Genomic DNA, 8,392 nt, shown 5'->3' with positions numbered 1-8,392 from the left:
ACAAGATGCTCAATATTCCTCATTTTAACACAGGGAGAAGAAGCTCTTCGTGTTAGAGTTCTCATAAATTATATTCTCATAATATTACGACTTTATTCTCGTAATGTTACGACTTTATTCTCGTAATTTTACGACTTTATTCTCGTAATATTACGACTTTATTCTCGTAATGTTACGACTTTATTCTCGTAATTTTACGACTTTATTCTCGTAATATTACGACTTTATTCTCATAATATTACGACTTTATTCTATTACGACTTTATTCTCGCAACATTACGACTTTATTCTCGTAATTTTACGACTTTATTCTCATTATATTATGACTTCATTCTCGTAATTTCCAATTTTTTTTGTCTTAGTTTGGCCCTAATACTCCGTCGTACCTCTTAGCTCAACTCTGGTAACACAAACGTGATCAATGCCACATAATCATTAACGTCTCTTAGGAAGTGTTATCTACCACAGACTGTGTCCTGATACAGTTCACCCCTATAAATCAATACTACGTCAGGGTCTCATTGTGTTCCAGTTTCTCTTCCTTTTTTCTTGATTGAGTGTCTTTTAGGGATGGGCGGTATGGACTAAAAAATGTATCACGATCATTTCTGGCATTTATCCCAATAACGATAAAAATGACGATAAAATAAATACCAATTCAACTCCACCTTTGTAACTATAAATCTATCAGCACATTCAGTCTTTGGAGCCAAATCACTGCTGTAAAAGATACTAAATTACGGAGCCCCCGAGTGGCCACTGGAGGAAAAAAAAAATAAAGAACGCTAACTCGTGCCCTCGATATCCTAACTCGTGCCCTCGATATCCTAACTCGTTCCCTCGATATCCTAAATCGAGGGAACGAAATAATTATTTCGAGGGAACGAATTAAGTATTTCGTTCCCTCGAAATAATTATTTCGTTCCCTCGATTTAGGATATCGAGCGAACGAATTAAGTATTTCGTTCCCTCGAAATAATCATATTAGAAATCGAAATACAATTTCGTGATTAAAGTCTAGATCTCTGGCCCATCAAAGCCAGTGAGGAGAGACGGACATGCAGCTGTTTTATAATAGATCCATGCATGCATGCAGCAGCAGCAGCAGCACCGGGACCAGCTACAACATCTTGGAGTGGAAGGTACGTTTCTGAAGTTATGCAACTATATTCCTATGTGTGATAAGTGTTTTAAATAAATATCTTAAAGCCCATTCTTGTATTCTGAACCTTGTTACCAACCTAACATAAAGCATATGAGGCTAACGTTGGCTAAAACGGTGAAATGCTATTTTTAATGTTACTGTTTACAACTATTTCCAGGGTTAGCAGGGATGTAAAGCCTCTCAAAACCAACATGAAATAACGTGCAAATCTTCCCTCAGAGCAGTGTTGTTTTGTTGTAACAATTTTGTTGCTAAATGATCAAAACGAGACATAAAGCACCCGTTTCATTCATTTAGGGGCCGTCTATGTGCTGGAGTTAACAGTGGCTGCAACGCTCTGACATCCACGTTGACATTATACAGCAATCTTACAGTAAGTATCAAGAAGTTCTTGTATTTCAGGCTTGTGAAGCTAAAGTTAATATTATTTACTTTATTAAGTCTTATTCTAGCCTACGTTTGACAAGAAACACGTTCTTATATCACATCACTAGCTTTTACTGTTTGCAGTCAGAGTTTAATACTGTGCTTAATGTGTTTACAATATGTAAATGTGATGCTTTTGAGGAACTATTTTAAATAAGGCATACTGTTGCTGAAAAGGAATGACACTTAAAACTGTTTACAACTTCTCCCAGCTCTCTTCTAACATAATCTGTTTATCAATACAAACTACTCAATTTTTTCATTATACTATACTATACTGATGATTATCAATTTAAAAACTAATTTTGATCATCATTTTATGAAAGCACCAATTATCATCCCGACAATATTGTTAAAATAAAGGTGTTTGGTCAAGAGGTATTTTGCTCATATACTGTATAATTGACTAAATGAATTATGTAACCTCATGTGACTCTTTTAAAGGACTACAATCCACCAGAACATCGGTTCCTTGGACTGGGCAAAAATGTCAATCACCGTGATAAATTTCCTACGAGATCGCGGGGTCCCAGAGGAAGCTCTCACACTAATGGAAGAGCAAAAGGTATGTTGTGGCAACTGAGATGCAGAGGTCTCTGTTGAACCTGATGACCTTTTGGAGGTCCTCAACAACTACGAATGCAGAAGAAGAGCCTCAGCAGACGCCCTTCCAGGAATTCTGGAAGAGATTTCCCACAAAGAACTTGTGCAAAAGCCAAAGTTTGTAATTGATTGTTGGAGGGACATCACAAAATCACAGATGAGTCTGAATTATGAAAAGCTGACCAAGATGTACACCGACCTCAAACCAACAACTAAGAAGGTGTCAAGGCTGTTGAAGTTCCCAGCAGATATGACGGCAAAGCAAAAAGAGGTCGAACATCATCTCAGACGGTATATTAGGGAACTGGATGAAGCAAAACTTGGTAAATTTCTAAGATTCTGCACAGGATCCGATTTGATTCTGTCACAGTATACCTGTTGAGTTCACAGTGATGTCTGATTTCACAAGACGTCCAATTGGACGAACATGTGGAATGTTCCTAGAGCTACCTGACTGCTACGAAAATATCCCAGACTTTCGTGCTGAATTCGATGAAATTCTTGACAGCAACGTCTGGGTGATGGACATTGTGTAACAAAATATGCAGCCCCTCAACCGTGATTGTGGCCATACTGCTTCCAAGCCATCATTTCTAAAATGATGCAAAAGGCTTGCTTGATGCACAAAAAACTTCAGAAATATACAGGACTGTCTCAGAAAATTAGAATATTGTGATAAAGTTCTTTATTTTCTGTAATGCAATTTTTAAAAAAAAAAAAAAAAAAATGTCATACATTCTGGATTCATTACAAATCAACTGAAATATTGCAAGCCTTTTATTATTTTAATATTGCTTATTATGGTTTACAGTTTAAGATTCCCAGAATATTCAAATTTTTTGAGATAGGATATTTTAGTTTTCTTAAGCTGTAAACCTGATCAGCAATATTAAAATAATAAAAGGCTTACAATATTTCAGTTGATTTGTAATGAATCCAGAATGTATGACATTTTTGCTTTTGTAATTGCATTACAGAAAATCACAATATTCTAATTTTCTGAGACCGTCCTGTATCATTGATATAACAGCATGTTTAGTCGTGTTGTAACAGACACTCATTTCGTTCGTTTGGTCCAAAGTCTTACTTATTTGACAAAAAAAACTACTTACTACTGTTTACAACTTACTTATTTTGAAAGTTTTGATAGGTGCAGTTTATCTTCAGGTCTCCTGTATTTGTACAGTAACCAAGAGCCCTATAAATGTATTCCCATGGAAATACATGTTCCACATTATATGTTTCTTCATATGTTCACAGTTGTGCAATTTGCAATTACTACAAAAATGCTAGTTTTGTACCTTAAAAATGCCTTTTGTAGTTGCAGTTCTCAAGTGCAGTCATGCCATACTTTTTTTTTTAACTACAGAAGGGATCTGCAAGTGGTTTTAAATGCTTTAATTTTTCAATTTGAAAATGTTCTTTTTTGTGATTTTACACAAATGTCTCTTTTTAATGTATCAAACCACCGCAGTCATGTGTTGCAGGTCAACTATGTTTGTTTGAGCCAAATGAGGCACAAAAGGTGGTGGGAAGTTTACTACAAGTTTACTAATGTAGCCAAAAAAATATTTAATTGTTATGTGAGGGCTATATGGGTTCCGTTTTTCATAATTTGTTAATAAAAGACAAGTTACACTAATATCTTGTATGGTCTTTCTGAACTATTCATTAAGTCAAAGGGGGGGACTGAGGATGTAGTGTGGGGAGTGGAGTTCACAGCTGTTCATTTTTTGAGTTTTAAATTAAGTTTGGTGATGGCGTGAGTTATAAAATAATTTTTCAGTCTGTTAGATCTGGTACTGGGCAATCTGAATCTCCTGCCAGAGGGTAAGAGTTCAAACTGGGCATGGAGAGGATGGTCAGGACACTGTAGGATGTCCTGAGCCTTGGATGTTACCCTCCTGCCAAAGACAGTGGTCAAGTCGGAGGTTTGGGGGGACACATACAGAAGCTCACTTCACTCCTTGTGCATATTACAGAAAAGAGCTGTGAGAATAATATACAATGCAGGTTACCGGGACCACACAAATGAATTATTTTTACAATCTAAATTACTAAAATTTATAGATCTAGTTAATTGCAATACAGCAAAACTAATGTTTAGAGCCAAGAATAACTTACTACCAGGACATATACAGGGGATATTCTTTGAAAGGGAGGGAGGTTATAACCTCAGGGGCCAACTTAATTTCAAAATTATCAATAGACGCACAACACTAAAGAGCTTCTGTCTGTCTACCTATGGGGTAAAACTTTGGAACAGCCTGAGCATAGATCTAAAACAAAGTAAAAACACATCACAATTTAAAAAAAGATATAAAGAAACTTTTTTCTCAAAATACAGGGGCGAATAAAAATGTAGATATATATATATATATATAGATTTATTTAATATGTGTAGATATATAGATTAATATTATGGAAACATGTTATATATATGTATATGTATGTATATGGATATATAGTGATATATTATACATACAGTATTTATGTATGGATATATCTCTGTTAATATATATGGATATATAGTTATATGTAGATATGTTGGTAAATGGATGTATAGTTATGTTGATATATAGACTTATATTATGTTTTTTTTTGTGTTCTATAAGTAAGCTCATTGATTCTCTTGCTATTTTGGAAAAATGAATATAAGATTTGGGGGTAGGACCTGATAAGTATATACTTCAATCCTACTCCCTTTCGAATATGCTGGTGGATCTGCGAGGTCTGCCTTGTCTTTTTTTTTTTTTTTTTTACTTTTTAGTATTGTTCTTTCTAATTTGCATATTCAAAATAAAGCTCAATAATAAAAAAGTCAGGGAGGGCAACACCAATAATTTTGCTGGCAACTTTAACAATATGTTCCAGCCTCTTTTTCTCCTAGTGAGAGGCTACCAAACCAGGAGATAATGTTACCAAACCAGGAGATAATGGCGAACGTCAGGACAACTTCAATCAAAGAGTGGTAGAACATGATCATTAATTTCTTACACTCCGAACCGGTTAAGCATCCGGAGAAAGTGCAAGCGCTGTTGTGATTTTTTTATACAGCATGTTTATTCAATTGTTATCAGTTATCAGATTGATACTATTACATAACATTTGTCACTGCAACAAAGGTAATTCCGGGACACCTTACACAAATTCAGGTTGGTAATAAGTCGGACTTTGTCTCAACCAAGGATTTAATGCGGTCAGAAATGTTCAAAGAGGGCAATACAGAGTCAGATTGAGGGTACTGTGGTATAGGAATAAGATCTCAGAAGTGAAATCCTATAAACATCAACTATTCTTATTTACAGCTGTTGTATTCCCTGCTCTCCTCCAGCACAAAAACTGGTTACTGGTACACGCGACATGCCATTCAAACCAAATGCATGGGTCCATCTCACATGCCGCAAGGAGGCTAATAGGAGTGTCTCAGAAAATTAGAATATTGTGATAAAGTTCTTTATTTTCTGTAATGCAATTTTAAAAAAAAAAAAAAAAAAAAAAAAGTCATACATTCTGGATTCATTACAAATCAACTGAAATATTGCAAGCCTTTTATTATTTTAATATTGCTGATTATGGCTTACAGTTTGATTAAGATTCCCAGAATATTCACATTTTTTGAGATGGGATATTTGAGTTTTCTTAAGCTGTAAGCCATGATCAGCAATATTAAAATAATAAATGGCTTGCAATATTTCCGTTGATTTGTAATGAATCCAGAATGTATGACATTTTTGCATTACAGAAAATAAAAGGACTTTATCACAATATTCTAATTTTCTGAGACAGTCCTGTATTGTACAGTACAAATGATTCTTCTTTGTGCAGAGAGAATTGTCCACCCTCAGACACTTTGCAGTATTTCAGTTCTTAATAAGGTGTACAGTTCAGCAGCGGAAAATGCATCTGTAGGAGGATCCCATCCCTTTTCCTGCATCAGAAGACAGCAGAGATCAAATACAGTTTCATCACATGTATATTGGCTTTTGGGGGTGCACTCCTCCCTACAAAGGGCCAATTCATTCATGTGTATGGGCTTGAGATTGTCCTCTGCGCCGAACATGCCTGGAAGTGTGTACATCAAAATCCGCCGACCTCCAATCACACCATCAGCTGCCTTTGCTCTTATCTTGTGTGAATTCCAGGTTCTCACGACTTCGTCAAGTTCATCCTGCATAAAAACAAAATATTAGACACAAGCTGAAGTTTAATTCATCATACATACAATAGGCTACTGTACATAGAAATAGGCTATACATACAAGTATAAATGAAATACATGTTTTTGTTGTTGTAGGAATGCCAATATGTCAGTTCATTTATAGGCTATTTAGTTTGCTAATTGTTGGATAGTCTTAACAACCCTCACCGTGAGCAGTAGCCTACACCAGTGCACTTAAAACACTGTGTGTGTGTGTGTGTGTGTGTGTGTGTGTGTGTGTGTGTGTGTGTGTGTGTGTGTGTGTTGTTCTTACACCACACTGCGAAAATCAAACTCTACAAGTAAAGTAAAGCAAAGAGAAAAATCATGTTATCCCATTTTTTCCTATTAAACTTTCTCTAAATCGGTACAGGTGAATGAAGGAGAGAATGACAGGGGTACCGACATAATGATTTTGCAGGCCTACCTGAACAAGGTTTAGGAAGCAGAATTGGATCAGGCTCCTATCCAAGAAATCACCAGAGAAGTAGCCGTCATCTTAGAGGGTTTGGAAAACGTTGATCCAAAACTGTGCACTTTGTTTCCTCAGGATCCCCCACCACGATTCAATCAGCTGGTTTGTGGTGCTGCGTCCATAGATGAAACTTCGGACTCCGGCAAAAGAATCTGTGTGGTTGCTGCGCAAAAACACAAGCATGGAAATTTATCACGGTGATTGACATTTTTGCCCAGTCCAAGGAACCGATGTTCTGGTGGATTGTAGTCCTTTAAAAGAGTCACATGAGGTTACATAATTCATTTAGTCAATTATACAGTATATGAGCAAAATACCTCTTGACCAAACACCTTTATTTTAACAATATTGTCGGGATGATAATTGGTGCTTTCATAAAATGATGATCAAAATTAGTTTTTAAATTGATAATCATCAGTATAGTATAGTATAATGAAAAAATTGAGTAGTTTGTATTGATAAACAGATTATGTTAGAAGAGAGCTGGGAGAAGTTGTAAACAGTTTTAAGTGTCATTCCTTTTCAGCAACAGTATGCCTTATTTAAAATAGTTCCTCAAAAGCATCACATTTACATATTGTAAACACATTAAGCACAGTATTAAACTCTGACTGCACACAGTAAAAGCTAGTGATGTGATATAAGAACGTGTTTCTTGTCAAACGTAGGCTAGAATAAGACTTAATAAAGTAAATAATATTAACTTTAGCTTCACAAGCCTGAAATACAAGAACTTCTTGATACTTACTGTAAGATTGCTGTATAATGTCAACGTGGATGTCAGAGCGTTGCAGCCACTGTTAACTCCAGCACATAGACGGCCCCTAAATGAATGAAACGGGTGCTTTATGTCTCGTTTTGATCATTTAGCAACAAAATTGTTACAACAAAACAACACTGCTCTGAGGGAAGATTTGCACGTTATTTCATGTTGGTTTTGAGAGGCTTTACATCCCTGCTAACCCTGGAAATAGTTGTAAACAGTAACATTAAAAATAGCATTTCACCGTTTTAGCCAACGTTAGCCTCATATGCTTTATGTTAGGTTGGTAACAAGGTTCAGAATACAAGAATGGGCTTTAAGATATTTATTTAAAACACTTATCACACATAGGAATATAGTTGCATAACTTCAGAAACGTACCTTCCACTCCAAGATGTTGTAGCTGGTCCCGGTGCTGCTGCTGCTGCTGCATGCATGCATGGATCTATTATAAAACAGCTGCATGTCCGTCTCTCCTCACTGGCTTTGATGGGCCAGAGATCTAGACTTTAATCACGAAATTGTATTTCGATTTCTAATATGATTATTTCGAGGGAACGAAATACTTAATTCGTTCGCTCGATATCCTAAATCGAGGGAACGAAATAATTATTTCGAGGGAACGAAATACTTAATTCGTTCCCTCGAAATAATTATTTCGTTCCCTCGATTTAGGATATCGAGGGAACGAGTTAGGATATCGAGGGCACGAGTTAGGATATCGAGGGCACGAGTTAGCGTTCTTTATTTTTTTTTTCCT

General features: G+C 36.0%; 2 long non-coding RNA genes across 2 annotated transcripts; one reads left to right on the top strand and one right to left on the bottom strand.

Annotated features, from left to right (window-relative positions):
* The first annotated feature begins 1,091 nt into the window (after nt 1-1,091).
* On the top strand, nt 1,092-2,167 carry LOC133454567 (uncharacterized). The gene is made up of 3 exons (XR_009783387.1): nt 1,092-1,142; nt 1,463-1,538; nt 2,036-2,167. It is a non-coding gene; the product is annotated as an uncharacterized LOC133454567 (long non-coding RNA).
* Nucleotides 2,168-5,833: 3,666 nt separating this feature from the next.
* LOC133454566 (uncharacterized) lies at nt 5,834-8,064 on the bottom strand. The gene is made up of 4 exons (XR_009783386.1): nt 8,014-8,064; nt 7,618-7,693; nt 6,822-7,032; nt 5,834-6,365 (listed from the first exon to the last, which is right to left on the bottom strand). It is a non-coding gene; the product is annotated as an uncharacterized LOC133454566 (long non-coding RNA).
* Between the last annotated feature and the right edge of the window lie 328 nt (nt 8,065-8,392).

Source organism: Cololabis saira, chromosome 11 (genome assembly GCF_033807715.1).
Source record: "Cololabis saira isolate AMF1-May2022 chromosome 11, fColSai1.1, whole genome shotgun sequence".
Classification (NCBI taxonomy): domain Eukaryota; kingdom Metazoa; phylum Chordata; class Actinopteri; order Beloniformes; family Belonidae; genus Cololabis; species Cololabis saira.
The sequence above is the reverse complement of the archived record's forward strand: the minus strand, read 5'-3'. Positions and strand labels throughout refer to the sequence as shown.